The following is a 20756-nucleotide window of genomic DNA, read 5'->3' as shown; positions in this document are numbered from 1 at the left end:
TTTGGATAAAGTATTGGCAAGATGTGAAAAAACAAATTTGGTGCTAAATTGGGAGAAGTGTCATTTCATGGTCGAGAAAGACATTGTACTTGGTCACAAGATCTCAAAGAATGGCATAGAAGTCGACAAGGCTAAAATTTAAGTGATTTCTAAACTTTCACCTCTGACTTCGATGAAAGGCGTGCGGAGTTTCTTAAGTCACGCGGGGTTTTACCGGTGCTTCATCAAGGATTTCTCTAAAGTGGTGAACCCGTTGTGCAAGCTCTTAGAGAAAGATACTAAGTTTCACTTCAATGATGATTGCATGAGAGCCTTTGAATTTCTAAAGTTTAAGTTGACAACCACTCCTATTATCACCGCTCCTAATTGGCGTATCCCTTTTGAGCTTATGTGCGATGCTAGTGACGTAGCGGTTGGGGCTGTTTTGTGGCAACATATCAACAAGATTTTTCATCCGGTCTACTGTGCTAGTAAACCCATAAATAGTGCCCAAGTCAACTACACTGTTACAGAGAAAGATCTCCTTGCCATTGTGTTTGCAAAGGTTATTGTTCATAGGATCATGCAGCACTTCGCTATCTTATGAGCAAGAAATATTCAAAAGCTCGGTTGATGCGATGTGTGCTATTGTTGCAAGAGTTTGATATTGACATCCAAGATCGAAAAGGGAGTGAAAATCAAGTGGCAGGCCACTTGTATCGATTGGAGGAGGAGGGGAGGCCGCATGATGGCCTTGAGATCAATGACTCCTTCCCCTATGAGCAACTCTTAGCTATTTCAATGAAGGAGGTACCATGGTTCGCGGATCTAGCAAACTTCCTTGCGTGTGGAATCATCTCGGATGAGTTCTCTTCAAATCAAAGGAAGAAGCTCAAACAGGATTGTCAAGATTTTTATTGGGATGAGCCATTCCTTTTCCGGATCTACACAGATGGGGTAATTAGAAGATGTGTACCGAAAAAAGAGCAAAGTCAAATTCTTGGGGCTTGCCATTCTTCGCCTTATGGTGGTCACCATGGCGGAGCAAGAATGGTAGCCAAAGTGCTAAGTTGATATTTCTATTGGCCCACTCTTTACAAAGATGCAAGTGATGTGGTGAAAAGATGTGATGAATGTCAACGGGCCGGTGGAATCTCGAAGAAGAATGAAATGCCTCTCAATACCATTTTGGAGATTGATATGTTTGATGTGTGGGGTATTGACTTCATGGGTCCTTTTGTGAGTTCTTATGGAAACACCTACATCTTGGTCGCGGTTGATTATGTGTCTAAATGGGTTGAGGCCATTGCTCTATCCAACAATGAAGCGAGAAGTGTGGTGGCGTCCTTGAAGAAAAATATTTTCACAAGGTTTGGTACTCTGTGGGCTATCATAAGCGATGTGGGGTCGCATTTTAGCAACAAGGCTTTTGACACTTTGCTTAGCAAGTATGGTATCACTCATAAATTTACGACTCCCTATCATCCACAAGCTAGCGGTCAAGTGAAAGTCTCCAACCGGGAGATAAAGAGTATCTTGTCCAAAACAGTGAATGCTAACCGGACGGATTAGTCAAAGAATCGTGATGTTGCATTATGCGCTTATCAGACTACTTTCAAAACTCCTACCGGAATGTCTCCATACCGGTTGGTATTCGTCAAAGCTTGTCATCTTCTGGTGGAACATGAGCACAAAGCCATATGGGCTCTAAAGAAGTTGAATCTTGATCGGGATGCAGCCGCTAACTTGAGGGTTGCACATTTGAATGAATTGGATGAGTTGGTCCGTCAGAGAAATGGCCAATCTGCGGCCGCAACTCAAATTCGACGGTCCGCAACAAAACTTGTGGCCGCACACCTAATTCTGCGGACCGCAAAATGCCAGGTCAAATGGTCTCTCAGGTAACAGAGTACGGACCACAATTAGAATTTTGCGGATGTACTCAAGTCCCCTTCCCTTGCCAGAACCCGTTCACTATAAATAGAAGAGGCTAGGGCACTATTCCCTTTTTCCCTCTCTGAGCTCACAAATTGCACTAAATTGAATTTTTTTGTTAAATTATCTGCTCACAAGCCTAACAACTGTTGATCACTCATCTCTTGCACTCATTCATATCTGGTATGCATCATCATCTTGATTAATTATTTTTAATTTTTAGATTTTTAGTGAAATTTTGGACCATTTATTTGATTGAATCTATTTGAACAACCATGTGGGGTAAATATGTAGTAGGTAGATCGGTAAATTCTCTAAGGGGAATGGGAAAATTGATTTTCATGCTTAGATGTTGTTTCCATGGCAAAATTGTGCAAAACTTTCAAGCCCTAGGTGAAAAACGACCATCTGTTCGTAATTGTTTGAATATGCGACCGCACAAGAAATGGTGCGGTCCGCAGAAGTTAAAATCTAGGGCATTATAGTAAGGCATGGTTCTGCGGCCGCAATGAAAAATGTCTGGACCACAAAAATCCCATTGCGGCTGCAGAACAACCTAATCTCTGTGATCAAAGAGTTGTCATTTCGGTGACTCTCAAGTGCGACAACAAGACTATTTGTGCGGATCGCAGAAAACTGGTTGCAGCCGCAAAATAGCCAACTCTCTGTCATCTGAGAGTTGGCATAATGGTGATGTATGAATGGCGGTCACAATGAGAAATGTGCGGAATGCAATCCATTTCTGCAACGGCAAAGGAAAATTATGCGGTCCGCAATGCCCATTCTGCGACCTCAATGACAATTCTGCGGACCGCAATTCCTTACCCTACAAGAATGTCTTCTACGGTGTGTTTCACTGTAATCTCTGGTGTTTCCTTGCATTCATTCTGTGTCTGAACTTGAATTGCAACTAACAATCACCTTTTCTTGGTACAAAACATGGTTCAATTTAGAGGACGAGGCGACACTTCAAAAGGAAGGGATGACCCTTCTCGGGGACGAGGGAAGAGACCCTTACCTAGTGCCCAATAGCCTGAAAGTAGAAAGAAGTTAGCAGTCAGTAGAGGGAGAGGTGCAAACCTCCCGGAGACCAGTTCTTATGTCCCATCTAGGGACGTCTTAGATGGCAACTCAGCCTCTGTACATGAGCAGCCGGCCATCCAATCAAAGCCTCCAGGGAGGTATCAGCTCAGGGATGAGCCGTCATCATCACATAGCACCTCTGAGGGTTCAGAGAGTGCCGGTCAGACTTGTGAGCCTTCCACTACTCCTGTTCACCAAGCACTAGAGACATCAGTTCAATACATCCCCGATGATGGCAGATGGGGAGATTCTACTATTACCGACCTCGAGAGATCAAAGAAGAAAGAGGTGTGGGAGGACCGGTTTGTCAGTTTGGCTGCCTTCACCAGTTTCCGTCAATGGTGGCCAGTGAGGTCACTCATTCTTGAGCGGCGGCTTCAATTGAAAGATTTAGAAAAGTATAACCCTGCAGTTTTGAGGCAATTTTGGGAATGTAAATGGTGGATGTGGTTCACCCAGAGCGTGGTGGATGCAAAGGAATACCTTGTCCGGGAGTTCTACGCCAATGTGGCGCATATAAAGAAAGGGACAAAGGTAACTAAAGTGAGGAACCTCAAGGTACGATTTGACCCGCACACATTGAACACTTACCTGAGGTTTGATGATGTCGAGCCCACAGAGTAACTTGAGAAATGTGCACTTGGGGTTGCAGCTCGTCCTTGGCTAGCTGAGATTTTAGCAGCTCCTGGGCCACCACCACCATGGATCACAGCAGGGGTTTTTATTCATCGGAGTATGCTGAGCTTTGAGGCAAAGGGGTGGCAAACCGTTGTATGCAGCCGACTTGGCCCGATCCAAAATGAGACATATCTTTCTATCTCGCGGGCAGTTCTAGTGGCTTCCATCATGGCTGGGTACCCGATCATTGTGGGTGCCGTGATGTTGGCCAATATCTCCATGGTCGCCAGGCAAGCTGACACATCCTACCCGTATCCCAACACCATTACAGAGTATCTTACAGATGCGAGGGTGGAGCCGAGAGATTTTGATACAAAGGTTCAGGGAAAGAAAGCTTTCTCATGGTTCTCATTGATGGATGCACACAACCCTAAGAGAAAGGGTCAGCGGTCTACCACCACATGCCAGTCTGATGAGCCATCGATGGTAGCTGCAGAGGCAATTGACATTCCATCCACTTCAGCCGAGCCTTCAGCTAGTGCAACAACTATGCCTCTACCTCTAGCTTCAGTGCCTTCAGCAGCCCCTATTACATGTTACATCTCGACTTTGAAGTCGGTGTCGATGCCTACTGCTCCACTCTCTACATTGCGAGTCTCCCAGACATTGGCGAGCTTCAACAACTGGATGCAGACAACTACTGCAAAGCTGTCTAACATATCCAGTACTGTTGCAGCATAGTCCTCCATTCTATCTCCTCAGATGCTCCCAACAGTGGAAGAAACATTGAAGAAGCTCCTGGAGAACTAGAACACGATTATGGCTACATTGGTGTAGCATGGGTCAGTGATAGAAGAGCTGGGAAAGGAAGTGAAAAAGATGAGAAAGTGCCTGGCCTCCAAGAATTCAGTGTACAAGCTCCGGAGATAGGTTACCAAGCTTGCAGCAGTCAAAGACATTCCCTTTGACATGCTGATTGACCCACACCATCCAGGCCCAGATTCTGCAGCACCTGCAGCACCAACTGGCCAGTCTGAGGAGCCAGACCTTGCTGCTGACACTGCCGAGGTAGTACGTCAGATGTTCACCAACCCAGTAGCTGTAGAGTTGAGGATGATGAGATCTAGTTGGATGAGACTAAGGTCGGTGACGCTGATGTGGACACAGAGATGGACAAGGAGCCATATGGAGTTTTCTTCACTCTTACCCTTCCTTTACTCTTATTTTGTTAAGCATTGGAGACAATACTTTTTTTTATTCGGGGGGTGGAGTTTATTTGATCTAATTTGATGATTCTGAGACAACTGGTTTGTAATAATTGACAGTATTTTCTTCTCTTCCCTTATTCTGTATATATTCTCTCTTTTCTTCTCTCATTATGTATATTCGTTATGCTTTAAATAGTTTTTGCTCGTAGCTTCTTTACATTTGTTTTTCTTATGAGTTAGTTTTTAAATTAGTATCCTCTTTTTTATTTAGTAGCTTCTTCTTATGTTTTCGTAGATAATAAGCCTTTAGTTTTCTTAATGCCATGGTTCTTTCCGAAGGTAGTTTTTGTATGAACCGGGTGACTCTTCCCAATGATGGATGGCATGACAATCTTCTTGAGGGACTGAGTCCGTTTTTTGTGTTTAGGTAATAATAGTAGTAGTAATGAATAAAAATACCTAATTAAGTCATGCTCGAAGAGTCAAACATGCTTCAATTGGTACCAACACACTTAACTGTGTGCTTATGGTTAGAAACAAGTTTTTTGGAAAGAAATAGCTCTAGTTAGTGACTTTGTGACTCTTGTGTTGACTTAGGCAATCATCGAGTGGTTTAATCGAACCATAGTGATTTTCAATCTTGAATGTGGTCGTTGTGGGCCCTCAACTCTATCATCTTTAACAATCCAGTTGCGTGAGGGGTGAGATGTTTTGTTGCAAGTCCAAGTACCCGTGCGAATGGTCTAGAACTTGCCCCGAATGTGTTTCAAGGCGAAATCTTAAGTTTTGCTTGGCTTGAAAAGTGATTGTAGGCTTTCCTTGGCCAGCTTGAATTTTTCATTTCCTACCAATGTTGTTATCCCTAGTCAACCCATTTGAGCCTCGAGCCTTTCTCATTTGATAATCATGTTACAAGCCTTTACCCGTTTTGTCGTGACCCTCTCTTGGCACCCGAGCTTTCCTTAACACTCTTTTAAGACAATTGGATAAAAACGTAAGTTTGGGGGAGAGACGAAGAGCTTGAAAGAGGTATCAAGGCACAAAAAGAGAAAAGAAATAATGAGAAGGAAATGCAAGAAAAGGAAAGAACAAAAAGAAAAATGCAAAAGAAAGTGAATAAGTGGAGTAGTTGAAGGGATTCAAAGAAAAGTAATGATACAAAGCATGGAGGAATCAAAGAGGGAGAAAATGAATGTCATGATCAAGAAAGAGTGATGTTAAGTCTCTCTAGTTCCCCAAGGAAAAGAAAGTGCCTCAAAGAATTGGCAAAGCATGAGCCGAGAATAAAAAATGGAGTGCTTAAGGAAAGGTGAACCCACTCAACCATAGTGTATCCAACATTAGTCCAAAAGCCTTCATTACATCCCGAAAAAGCCCTAAGTGATTTCAAGCTGAATGAGCTTACATTAGTGGCGATTTACATGAGGGCAAGCCTATGGTACTTGAAGCCGTACTTGCGACATTCTCTTGAGAGGGATGAGTGAACCTTTCGCAAATCTTTGGATTAAATGCTAAAATTCCTAAGTGAGCTAGGAAAACGAAGAGTAGAGGAGGAGGATTTTGGGATCCACAATGACCTACATGAGAGAGCGAGCTTCCTTGATGAATAAAGTCAACTCTTGATGCTCAAGTGTCACATTAGAACTATATGTGCATAAAGGTTTAACTTGTCACCTTGTTGATAATACATAAGTAGTGTGGGTATTTGTTGGTCCCAACTGATGTGTGAATGGCTCACTTTTGACTGGCTGAAATGACCCTTAACTTGTGGAGGTGGGAACTATTTTGTTTGCTTGAGGACAAGAAAAAACTTAAGTTTGGAGGAGTTGATAAGTGGGGATTTTGACTACTTATTAGCACCTTTTAGCTTTTGTTTTAGTCTAAAAGCGTTGAATAGTGTTCTCGAACCTAATGAAATATGCAAAATTACAGGAATGTTGGAGGTTGGACTCCCGAGATGAAATCCGACTCAAAACGGAGTAATCTAAACACAAGGAAATAGAAGGCACATAAGCTCACAAAGTGCGGACTGCAGAATTCCATCCGCGGCCGCAAACAATGAAGAAAATTCGAGCAGGCTTTCTAGCAAACTGCGATGATGAGCTGGAGATCAACTTCAGAGGTTGTGTAAATTTCCAAACTCCAAGTCCCTCAAAAATTGGGGACCATACAAGAATTATGCGGCCGCAGAAGAAGTGCCTTGCGGCCGCATAAGTAAAGATGAGGACCGCAGAAGACCAGATTGCAGCCGTAGTGATAAATCTGCGGACCGCAGAAACATTGCCTCGCAGCCACAATTGAGAATTGTGCAGCCGCAGAATACTAGCTCCTACAAGATAGAAGAATTCTACGGACCGCACATGGAATTGTGCAGCCGCAGAACCTCCTGAAGGGCATTTTTGTCCGACATTTCCAGTCTTGTATAAATAGACGGGTTTCAGAAAATTAGGTTAACTTTTGACATCAACAAGTCCTGTAGCCTTTTTTTCTTTGCCTATTTTGGAAGTTTTCTATATTTTGGAGTATTTTACTATAGATTTTATCATTTTAACTTTACAATATGAGTTTATTTAGTATTTCTTCTTCTATTTCTTTAATTTTAAGCACGAATAGATAGATTATTACTAGGGTTGTGACCCAACCCTAGTATGTAAACCGTATGGGTATCTAATTTAGTGCTTGTTTATGATTGGGTATTTATTATTTAGCCTTGTTCTTGCTTTAATTTGTGTAATTAATGGTTGCAAATATTAGTTCATGCCTAATTGACTTAGTCTCTACTTGAGAAAGAGAGACTTAGTCTAGGAAAACTTGGCTAACAAAAAATTGGGTCAATAGAGAGATTGATTAACCCAATTAAATGGTTCAACCTAGAGATAGTAGTAACCCGACTTGAGCTCTTATTAACCGTTTTGTGTGATACCCATTTGGACTTGAGAAAGCCAAATTTGGCAAAACCACTCCTTGACCGAGAGGTATTGAGTGTGTATTTAAGGGTTGATAGCTATAATACACCCCGATCAACAAAACAAGTATTAAGGTTTATATCCCATTAGGCTAACACCTAGGCAATGGTTATAGCCCTAGGCATACTCCAAACTCCCATCTAGCTCCCTGTGGATTCGATCCCGACTCTTCGTTGGGTTACTATAATTGCAATCGACCGATTCATACCTTGTATTGAGGTGTGCATTATGCGCGATAGGTCAAAGATGACGAGAAACGACATGAGCATCTTGATTCCTTCTTCAATATACCGTGACATACACGACAAGAAGCCCGAAACATCTCGTCAGTCATGTCATAATGGCATTAAATGCGCGTCAGCCGCCAGTCGGGTGTCTCTGGATGCGAAACCACTATAAATAACCCCTTTTTTGTTCAGTTTTTACTTTACATCAAACCGTCTACCCTCGTACCCTCAGGATTTCACTACTCCTTTTCATATTCTAGCATTTTTAACTCCATTATTCGAGATTCCTTTCAAAATTTTACTCATCATCCACTCAAACCACCACGTCTGACCTTCCAGCTTTCAACCTTTTTTCTATCTACTTCAAGCTTTCCCTTATAATAATGGCAAAAACCTCAAAAATATATTCCCCAAAAGGTTGCTTCTACCTACCAAACGACTACTAGAACCTATGAAACTACTTTCGATGTCGTCGATATCGGGAGATCCGCTGCTAACGTGGTCATCGATGAACCGGCTCCTGAACCTCCCTTGAAGATGTTCATTCCGGTGGTTGTTCGATTGCTGATGACTTCATGGTCGAGAAACCCTCATCGGTGCAGGGTCGGTGTGAGGAGGCATCGAGATTTATTTTCTCGATCATCGAAGACGATTTGCATTAGTCCGAAAGGACGATTCACCCTTTACTGTGAAGGATCGTGATCCTCCTCTAATTTTTTGTAAATAAAATATATTCGTGCACCTTCACGATCGATCATTTGCTATGTTTATACAATCCGCGAATCTTCTGGGGAGGGCTGATAAATCTTGTTTCCCGGGCCAGCAAAGCCCCATTTTTGAGTATCAACGAGGACCAAGACCGAGGCTGGCAGGGTCATTTTGTCCGGGTGAGGACCTCATATTTGATGCCGGCCGAATTGATACTATTCCCCAAGAAGTGGAATGCATCAGGTAAGTAAAACTTTCCCTCGCATGTTGATTTCGTGTTCATCTCTCTTTTTCTCATTGGTATTCTTGGTGGTATAGCTGTCGCCCAAGTTTCGAATATTGTCCCTCGACTTAAGGAGTGGGTCGAAAGTATTGTCTCACAAATGTCCCACTCTGAGCGCTCATGCCGCAAACTCTCGAAGGGTCGTTGGGAGGCCCATTCTCATGGTAAGATTCCTTTCATGAGTAGGTTGAGTTAGGCTTCTTCTCTTAACATTACGTCCTTATTATTTTTTCTTTACCTTTCTTTTGCAAGTCTGCCTAAGACCGCCGAGCTTAGGCCCTCAGTTGGGGATGAGGAATTACCTGCCGATTCTTCCGCTTTGGGACAATAGGGGAGAAGAAAAGAAAAAAGGCCCCGAGTTCACCGAGCTCGGAGAAAAAGAAAACGAGAAGGAGGATGGTTCGTAAGCCAAAGGAAACCTCCATCTCCCGAGTGCTTGACTTGGAATTACTCCTCTAGCTCAGAGACGAGCCCGATGTTAATGAAATCTTCATGGCCCATGAGCCATCTGTCCCCAAGGAACGGGTGGCAGCCGAGGGGGAAATGACGGAAGCGAATCCTCCTCAAGTTCATGAGGCTGATGCCGAAGTAAGGGCAGAAAACTTGCGAAACGCCGACCCTGCCCCTCCCGATGTTATAGATATTTTGGAATCGCCGTCATTCACAGAATCAATGTTTGATGAAGCCCAAACGATGAAGGAGCGATCCCATGAAGGGGTCCATGGAGCGGGTGATCCCCTCCGAGGCCTTTTTGACTGTGTGGACTCATCCGCCCCGAAGGATTTTACCGGATTGGGTGACTTAGAGGTGCCGAGAAAAAAGTCCATCCTCGGAGGCTGGCGGGTCGAGCTTGAGCCCGAGATTGACCAATCGGTTCCCCGCCCCAAGCACAGATTCTGGTCGAAAGCGGACTATCGTTATCACCGTTCCGGAGGATGATCAAATCCTTTCCTCTCCCGTAGGGATAGCCAGTTACCTCCGGTGTCTAGTAACCGAAGAAGACCAGGCCAAAATGAATGAGATAGACGCGCCATGCCTGTTCAACAAAGCATAATAGGCGCTGAACCAGGTAATTCATAATAATTCTCGATAATTCTAATGTCTCTTCCAATATTTGAAATAATTTTTGATAATTATAATATCTCTTCTCGTATTTGTAGGGCTCGATGCTCCACCACGAAACCTTCCTCCGGTACCGGGATTAGCTGAGCTAACTCAAGGCCGAAGTCAAAGAGCTTGCTGAAAAGAGAGGCATATATAAGCTTCTCAGCGAGCAACGTGAAGGAGAAGTCAAGAGCATCCGAGTCATGTTGGACGCGGCCCAGAAAGAACACGCCGACATGTTGGAACGTGTAAAAATCTTTGAAGTTTGTAAACATTTGTGTGTATATATATATACAAGGATTTTTTCCTTTGGAAAATTTCAAGCCTGTTTCTTTTTGCTTTTTCTTTTATGATTGCAAAGATTTCGGATGCCTTAGCACGTAATAATTAGGTCTTGTTCGAAGGTTCGAAGAATGTTCATTCTCGATTTTATTTTGCTTAAGACTCATGGGGGCTTTGGTATGAGCGGAAGCTTTCCTAGAAGTGTTTACTTAGAATATTTTATAATATTTCCGAGGGTATCCTTCAAACCGGTTTAGAAATTTTGAAGGCCTTATGGTTTGGATACGGATCTCGGACGTCTACGAGCCGTTCTAGGATGTCCGTAGCCTTTTAAGTTCGGGTGTTGCCCAATGGGCTTATTACCCCCGGGCTTCGTAGAGCAAGCTTACCCATGACGATAGTCCTCGAGCGGGGGTTATCTCTTTTATTTAGACGGAGGTGGACCTTAGGCCCGATGTCCTTAAGGTACAAAATTCAGTAGTTCTTAAGAGACAAAATATGTATCTGCAAGGTAGAAACTTTTTTTTATTTCTATGCAACATACAAGATTGCGAATGTGTACAAGTTTCATGTTATGGCTTAAGTGGTCTATGTAGGCACAATTCATTTGACCATTTGGCCCTTACAATAAATCATATCCACCAAGCCCAGACTTGTTTGAGCATGAAGTTTCCTTTCTTGCTAAAATCATTACCCGAGGGTGATGGCCCCTAGTATTCGATACCGGTCTTCGAGAGGGCTCGTATACAGTTGATGTGAACCTTGACTTAGATTCATAGTCGGTCTTCAATTCTAAGTTAGAACGATCCAATGTTGCCTCGTTAAAAACCTTGCTGGAAAATCCATTTGGGACAAAACTGGTTCAAGGGAAAAAGAGTACAATGCATGCTTTCAGGCCTAGTAGTTGCATCATTCCGTTGTCGTCACCTGCAAGTGTTAGTCCAATCCGTAATATATTTAAAGAAAGGTAATGAATGGGATGGTACCTTAGCATTAGTATCAGTTTTAGTGGGTTATGTTCCAGTTGTTCGATAATCGCTTACCATTTTCTGTTTCGAGTTTGTGCGATCCTTTGCCGGTGATCTCAATAATTCGATATAGGCCTTCCCAATTCGGTCCCAGCTTCCCTTTGTTCAGGTTTCGGGTGTTCAGTGTCACCTTTTTTAGCACTAAGTCCCCGACATTGAAGTGTCGAAGGTTGGCTCTCTGATTGTAATATCTTTCGATTTGTTGCTTTTGGGCGGTCAGCCGGATGAGGGCGGCCTCGCGCTTTTTATCTAACAGTTCTAGGTTCATATTAATGGCCTCATTGTTTGACTCTTCGGTTGCATATCAGAACCTAATGCTCAGTTCTCCTACTTCGACCAGTATAAGAGCTTCGGCACCGTAGACCAATAAGAATGGGGTGGCCCCGGTACTGGATTTTGAGGTCGTACGATATGCCTATAGGACTTCGGGAAAGATTTCCTTTCATTTCCCTTTGGCGTCGGTCAACCTCTTTTTGAGGTTTTGGAATATGGTTTTGTTTGTGGACTCTGCCTGCCCATTTTCACCAGGGTGATAGGGCGTTGATAGGATTCTTTTGATCTTACGGTCCTCGAAAAACTTGTTCACCTTGCTGCCGGTGAACTGCTGCCCATTATCGAACACGATCTCGGCCCGCATTCCGAATCGACATATTATATGGTCCCAAATGAAATCAATAACCTCCTTCTCCCTGACTTTCTTAAATGCCTGGGCTTCCACCCACTTAGAAAAATAATCAGTCATAAATAAGATAAATTAAGCCTTACCGGGCGCCCAAGACAGGGGACCAACGATGTCCATTCCCCATTTTCATGAACGGCCAGGATGACAAGACCGAATGTAGCGATTCCCCAGGCTGATGGATCATCAGAGCATGCCTCTGACATTCGTCGCATTTTCGCACGAACTACTTTGCGACTTTTTCCATGTCGATCCAGTAGTAGCCGGCTCTGATTATCTTCCGAACCAATGACTCGGCGTCTGAATGGTTCCCGCAAGTGCCCTCATGGACTTCTCTTAAAATATACTCGGTGTCTCTAGGCTCCAGACATATGGCGAGTGAGCCATCAAATGCTCTTATGAATAGGGTATCATCTTCGGACAAGCTGAACTGGTTTCTGAGGGAAGTTTTTCGGGATCTGAGGGAAGTTTTTTGGTCTTCAGGTAATCTATGTATTTATTTCTCCAGTCCAAGTTAAGCTTGTTGAATTTATCTCTGCATGGCCTTTCTCCACTACCGATTTCATGAGTTGTACGACCGTTCCCGAGTTCAATTCATCATCGTTGGCCGACGATCCCAAGTTAGCAAGAGCATCGACCTCGCTGTTTTGGTCCCGAGGTACATGTTGTAAAGTTCATTCACTGCACCGATGTAATGTTACATGTAGTTTATCTAAGTATCTTTGCATTCGTTCCTTTTTAACTTCGAACGTTCGATTGACTTGGTTCACCACAAGGAGGGAATCGCACTTAGCTTCGACTACCTCGCCCCCAAGGCTTTTAGCCAGTTCAAGATCTGCAATCATGGCCTCATACTTGGCCTCGTTGTTAGTCAATTTTACAGTTCTACTAGATTTCCTAACTACATTACCCGTCGGTGGTTTCAACACGATGCAAAGTCCGTACCCCTTTGCATTCAAGGCACCGTCCGTAAAGAGGATCCAGATTCTAGAAGAGGTCCCCGAGTTCAACAACGACTCCTTCTCGACCTCAGAAATTAGGGTCGGCGTGAAGTCGGCCACAAAGTCTGTCAAAATTTGAGATTTGATGGCGGTTAGAGGTCGATATTCGATGTCGTACCCGTTGATCTCCACGGCCAATTTGGCCAATCGTCCCGAGAGATTGGGCTTATGCATTATGTTTCTTAAGGGAAAAGTAGTCACAACACATATGGGATGGCATTGGAAATACGGTTTTAGCTTCCTAGAGGCGCTTAGCAAAGCGAGCGGCAATTTTTATATATGAGGATACCTAGTTTCGGCCTCGCCTAGAGTTCTGCTAACATAATAGATAGAAAATTGCATACCTTCCTCTTCCCGAACTAGGACTTCACTTACCGCTACCTCGTATACGGCTAAGTACAGGCACAACTATTCATCTGCCTTCAGAGTATGAAGCAAAGGTGGGCTTGAGAGGTACCGCTTGAGTTCCTCCAAGGATTGTTGGCACTCAGGGGTCCATGAGAAGTTATTCTTCTTTTTCAATAGTGAAAAGAACCAGTGGCTCTTGTCGGAGGACTTCGAGATGAATCGACCCAAAGAGACTATGCGCTTCATTAACCTTTGAACGACCTTGACATTATCCACAATGGTGATGTCATCGATGGCCTTGATCTTATCGGGACTAATCTTGATTCCCCTGTTGGACACCATGAATCCAAGGAATTTTCTGGACCCGACTACGAATGCGCATTTCTCCGGGTTCAGCTTCATATTGTCTTTATTCGCGGATTGACTTCTTTGCAGATTGGTAAGAAGTCAGTCTTGTTTGGTAAGACGGAGATCCATCCCCTGCTTCTCCGGTTCCATCGAAGCTGGTATCGATAATTGCTATTTGTTTCATCTTTGACCACCGGACTCAGACCCTTGCTTCGATTTCGATCCTTCACAATCATATCTCGAGCTTGTTTTACCCTGTTGGAGGCCGAAGTGTATCATGAGCTCGGTTTTTTACCCATATACAGTATGTTAATTATATATAAAAAAAAAGATAGAGATATATAATCCTTTTATGTAATTTCTGAATGTGTAACTATTTTTTAAAAATTATGAAATTCAATTTGAACCAACACCGATATTATAATATGCGTTAACCCTCGTATTCTAGATGTAATTCATTTGAGAAGACAATTTTGATGGTATAGGATCGAAGAAACCATTGCAAAAGATAACATGTTATACTGCACGTCAGGAAAATTGTAATCACTTGGGAAAATTTCTAGAATTCTATGTAATCTCTTGAGACAATTTCTAGAAGTTACAAGTATTTGTTATCACCCCTTTATGTTTTCAAAAAAAAATGATTAAAGAGAGGCTAGTTGGAAAATGGTATATATGTTTTGTATATGGTCGAAATCGGGCATACTCGATTTCGTTGGCAGGGGAGTTGCCTCGAGGGTAACCTTATAATAGATCGGGCTCAAGCTCGATGACAGAACATCACACCTGGAGATCGAAATGTCCATTGAGATCGAGGCCATCAGTAATTGAGATCGAGCATGATTGACTTCGAGTAAGGCATAATAATGAAATGGCGAGATATTAGTGACCGGTCGAAAATCAGGGTGGAAATCCCGGAACAGATCAAATCAAAGCGGTTATTAACACCAATCATGGGATCTACTTCCGTTATTAGAGTTGTACCTTATTTAGGATTCCTCAATTATATAAAGAGGGATCCTATTCACTTGTAAAAACACATTATTCACTGATAAGAGTATACATATACGTTGTACGCTGTTTTCTTTGTTCATCACTAATCATCGATGTGTGTTCTATCCTATATTGTTCTTATTACTTAACCTCGATACTACTTCGAATCGAGGTCGAGGCATCATTTGCAGATCTGTTTGATTTATTTTATTGTCCAAGTTATCTATTTAATTCGTTGTTTATCAATTAGTGCTGGTTTAAATCACATATCCTTAAAACCACAATATAAGTTTAATTGTTACTCAATTTTTAGGGTAAATAGTTTGGCACCCACCGTGGGGCTAAGGATAATAGTGATTGTTCAGTGCTAATTCTAGTAAAATACACTATTTTACGCTTGTTCTTGTAAAGTATCTTTGTTTTCAGGTTAAAACATGTCAAACTCACAAAACGCATCCACACACAGTGACAATGGCCTCGGATTCCACGGTGAAAACAAAAAGGTGATTGCTCCAGGAGTCAAGGTGCCACAGGTTAATCTCGGGGAAGCACTGGTTGCCAACCCAGTCGATGTCAGTTCGCACGTTGCGCTAAATGCGGACCTAGGCGTAGGTCTCGATGGAAGCGTATGCAGAGAAGGCCGAACTAGTGACCAAGGAACACAGGGCAGAGTAGACGAAAGAGTCAGTCTCCAAGTGATATTCGAGATGCTTCAGGCTCAGCAAGCTGCTATTGCTCAGTTACAAAATCAACATAGAGCTTCGATTAGGGTTGAGCCGGAAATTACTAGCCGTACCGAGCTAGTACCGGAAAGGTCGAATGGTAACGAATCGGGGACTGATCCTGCGGTAATGAAAATGTTCGAGGAGCTCGCCAAAAGAATTAAATCAGGGGAAAAGAGAATCGAAGCAAACGATAAAAAAATGGAGACATACAACTCTCGAGTTGACCAGATACCGGGGGCACCGCCAATCTTGAAAGGGATGGATTCGAAGAAGTTTATACAAAAGCCGTTTCCTCCAAGTGCGGCTTCAAAGCCTATTCCAAAGAAGTTTCGTATGCCAGACATACCCAAATATAATGGGACCACCGATCCCAACAGGCATGTCACTTTATATACATGCGCCATTAAGGGTAACGATTTAGAATATGATGAAATCGAATCTGTGCTATTGAAAATATTCAGAGAAACCCTTTCGAAGGGAGCAATGATTTGGTATCACAACCTGCCACCAAATTCCATCGACTCATTTGCCATGTTAGCAGATTCTTTCATAAAGGCACACGCTGGGGCCATAAAGGCCGCAACGAGGAAATTGAACTTTTTCAAGGTAAGACAAAGGGATACTGAAATGCTGAGGGAGTTCGTGTCCCGATTCCAAATGGAACGCATTGAGTTGCCACCGGTCACAGATGATTGGGTCATTCAAGCTTTCACCCAAGGGTTGAACGAGCGGAGTTCGATAGCATCACGTTAGTTGAAACAAAATTTGATCGAGTATCCAGCTGTAACTTGGGCAGATGTGCACAATCAATATCAATCGAAGATCAGGGTCAAGGATGACCAATTAGGAGCCCCTTCCACTTCAGTACATCCAAACAGGTCGACAGTTAAAAACCAAAGGGACATTGATAGGGAGCCAAGATCGAACAGAGACCGGTATCAACCATATACCGCAGATCGAAGGAACAATGGTTCAGGATGCAATTCCGCCCGAAACGATCGAAGAAGTGATCAAAGACAGAATTCTCGGGGACTTATGAGAAAGAGTGGTTTTGACAAGTATGCCGATCCCACAGAGGCACCTCGGTTATCGGAATATAACTTTAGCATCGATGCATCGGGCATTGTATCGGCAATTGGAAGGATCAAAGATACTAGGTAGCCCAGACCCATACAAACTGATCCTTCCCAAAGAAACCCAAATTTTATGTGCAAGTATCATGGCACGCATGGTCACAAGACTAAGGATTGCTGGCAATTAAGGGAGGAGGTAGACCGTCTATTCAATGAGGGCCACCTTCGAGAATTCCTCAGCGATCGAGCCAAGAATCATTTCAGAGAAAGGGACGCCAATAGGAAAAATGAACAGGAGGAACTCCAACATGTCATTCATATGATCATCGGTGGGGTCGACATCCCACAGGGACCCATATTCAAATGCACTAAAGTATCAATCACTAGGGAAAAATGAACCCGAGATTATGTGCCCGAAGGAACTTTATCATTCAACGACGAAGAAGCAGAAGTCATTTCCCAGCCCCACAACGACGCTCTGGTAATTTCTATCTTATTAAATAAAGTTCAAGTTAAGCATGTTTTAGTGGATCCAGGTAGCTCGGCGAATATCATCCGATAGAGGGTCGTGGAGCAGCTTGGCCTACTAAATCAAATTGTGCCCGCAACTCGGGTCTTAAACGGCTTCAATTTGGCCAGTGAAACTACCAAAAGGGAGATTATTCTACCGGTGAACGTGGCTAGAACCATTCAAGATACCAAGTTACACGTAATCGAGGGAGACATAAGGTACAATGCCCTACTTGAAAGGCCTTGGATCCGCAATATGAGGGCATTCCCTTCGACTCTTCACCAAATGATAAAATTCCCGACGTCGGCTGGTGTAAAAATAGTACACGGGAGCAGCATGCTGCAAAGGAAATGTTTGCGGTCGATGAGGTAACACCGATATCGATACTATTAACCTTGGAAATGTCGAGCATCAAAGGTAAACAGGAAGTCAAATAGCAATCGCAGCCACCTGCCTTGACCGAGTCAGGGAAGAAGGAGATATAAGAAGAAGGAGATAGAAGAAGAAGAAGAGGATTTTCCGACCCCTCAAACTTTTATTGTTCCCGAAGATTCTGACGCCACCAAATCAACAGTCGAAGAGCTGGAACATGTTATATTGATCGAGTACCTGCCCGAGCGAAAGGTATACCTGGGAATGGGGTTAACCCCCGAACTCCGAAAAAAGCTTATTCAATTTCTTTTTGATAACATAGATTGTTTTGCTTGGTCTCATTTAGACATGACAGGGATCACGACGTATCGGCTAAGCCTGGACCCTAGGTTCAAACCGGTGAAGCAAAAGAGAAGACCTCAGTCCGAGGTAAAGCACGCATTCATAAAGGACGAGATAACCAAACTTCTCAAAATAGGGTCCATTCGGGAAGTGAAATATCCCGAATGGTAAGCCAATGTAGTTGTAGTTCCTAAAAAGGGGAACAAACTTAGAATGTGTGTAGATTATAAGGATTTAAACAAGGCATGCCCAAAGATTCTTTTCCACTGCCTAACATCGATCACATGATTGATGCCATGACCGGCCATGAGATCCTTACTTTTCTCGATGCCTATTCCGGGTACAATAAAATCCAAATGAACCCGGAGGACCGAGAAAAAACTTCATTTATCACCAAGTATGGAACATATTGTTATAATATAATGCCTTTCAGGCTAAAAATGCAGGAGCTACTTACCAACGGTGCTTCAAATGTGAAGGGGTCCGGGCTAGGCATCGTTTTGAAGCCTCCCACGGGTAGCACTATTAGGCAATCTATCAATACTTTTAGGTTGAATAACAATAAGGCAGAGTACGAGGCCATGATTGCAGGTCTCGAGCTAGCTAAAATCTTGAGAGTGGAAGTCATTGAAGCCAAGTGTGACTCTTTACTGGTGCTGAACCAAGTAAACAAAACCTTCGAAGTGCGAAAGGATAGAATGCAAAGATATTTGGACAAGCTGTAGGTAACCTTGCACCGTTTCAAGGAATGGACTTTACAGCATGTGCCTTGAGAACAAAATAGTGAGGCCGATGTACTTGCAAATTTAGGGTCATCGATCGAGGAAGATGAGATCAGCTCGAGGACTGTCGTTCAACTCTCGAGATCCGTGATCGAGGAAGGTCATGCCGAGATAAACTGTACAAGCTTAACCTAGGATTGGAGGAATAAATATATTGAATACTTGAAGAACGGAAAGCTCCCATCGCACCCTAAAGAGTCAAGGGCCCTACGAACCAAAGCCGCTCGATTCACATTGGCTGGAGATGGAACATTATACAGAAGGACATTCGATGGACCATTGGCAGTATGCTTAGGACCAAGAGACACTGATTATGTTTTACGAGAGGTCCACGAATGCACTTGTGGGAACCACTCCGGCGTAGAATCACTGATTCAAAAAATCATTAGAGCGTGATACTACTGGGATAGCATGGAAAAAGACATTAAGGAGTTTGTTAGAAAATGTGATAAATGTCAAAGGTTTGCACCGATGATCCATCAGCCCGGAGAACAACTTCATTCAGTCCTATCCCCATGGCTATTCATGAAATGGGGGATGTATATCGTCGGTCGTCTGCCATCGGCCCCAGGTAAAGCCAAGTTCATTTTATTTATGACTGACTATTTCTCTAAATGGGTTGAAGCACAGGCGTTCGAGAAAGTGAGAGAGAAAGAGGTTATAGACTTCATCTGGGATCACATCGTATATCGATTTAGGATACCTGCCGAAATAGTGTATGACAATGGAAAACAATTTAACGGCAGAAAAGTGACGAAATTCCTTGAAGACCACAAAATAAAAAGGATATTATCAACGCCATATCACCCTAGTGGGAACAGACAGGCCGAATCGACAAACGAGACTATTATTTAAAACCTAAAGAAAAGGTTGAACGATGCTAAGGGAAAATGGAGAGAAATTCTACCCGAAGTCCTTTGGGCATATCGAACAACATCAAAGTACAGTACAGGGGCAACCCCGTTCTCCTTAGTATATGGCTCCGAAGCCTTAATTCCAGTCGAAGTCAGAGAACCCAGTGCCAGGTTTCGACATATAACAGAAGAGTCAAATCACGAGTCTATGAATACTAGCTTCAAATTATTGGATGAAAAACGAGAAGCCGCACTCGTTCTAATGGCTGCACAAAAGCAACGAATCGAAAGATACTACAATAGGAGAACCAACCTTCGCCACTTCAGAGTCGGGGACTTAGTCCTGAGGAAAGTCACCATCAACACTCGAGATCCTAATGAAGGGAAGCTCGACCCAAATTGGGAGGGACCCTACCAAGTCCTCGAAATCGTCAGAAAGGGATCTTATAAGCTCGGCACGATGGACGACGAACAACTGCCAAATAATTGGAACATATTGCTTCTCAAATGGTATTATTGCTAATGTACGACTTTATTCCCTTTTTTCATTTATATATTCAGCACTAAATCACTGTAGGTGTTCGATCAAAGACATCGAGACCCCATATTTTAAAGCACGCATTGTACTCTTTTTTCCCTAGATCGGTTTTTGTCCCAAGTGGGTTTTTTGGCAAGGTTTTTAACAAGGCAACAATTATGTTCTACCTGAGGACAATTCAACAGTATCTAAGGCTTCTTTACAATCAACCTCGAATATTGGGGGGAATCACCCTCGGATGTTACACTTTCGAGGAAAATACTTCGTGTCAAAGGGTCTCGATAAAGAAACTTTGTAATGGGCCAAACGGTCGAATGAACCGTGTCCGTATAGATTAGTCGAGCCCCGATGGCAAAACATGTACGCATGTATAAATTATACAAAGAAGAATTATTTTTATATTATACATCTTGTGTCTTAAAGAAAATTTTCTACTATACAAGCTCCATACATATGATTTTGTGAGAAATGGATCAAAGGCCAAGTGCAAATATACCTCGTACACTCGGGGACTGCTGTCGACAATCGACAAATTCGAGTAATCTAAACTCAAATTCATAAGACCTCAAAGAGGCACCCCTCGATCTATAGGCCAAGGCCATCATTCTCGGGGACTAACACTTCAAACAAGTTCGAAGTGTTATTTGGAAATAAGCCCAAGAGGCATACCCAAAGGCTACGGCCAAATTAAGGCGGCTCGGAGACGTCCGAATCACGCAATAAAAATTGGCCTTCGAATTCTTTGAAAAATCGGTTAAAAAAGGCTACC

Source organism: Nicotiana tomentosiformis, chromosome 2, assembly GCF_000390325.3.
Source record: "Nicotiana tomentosiformis chromosome 2, ASM39032v3, whole genome shotgun sequence".
Classification (NCBI taxonomy): domain Eukaryota; kingdom Viridiplantae; phylum Streptophyta; class Magnoliopsida; order Solanales; family Solanaceae; genus Nicotiana; species Nicotiana tomentosiformis.
This window is presented reverse-complemented; position numbering follows the sequence as displayed.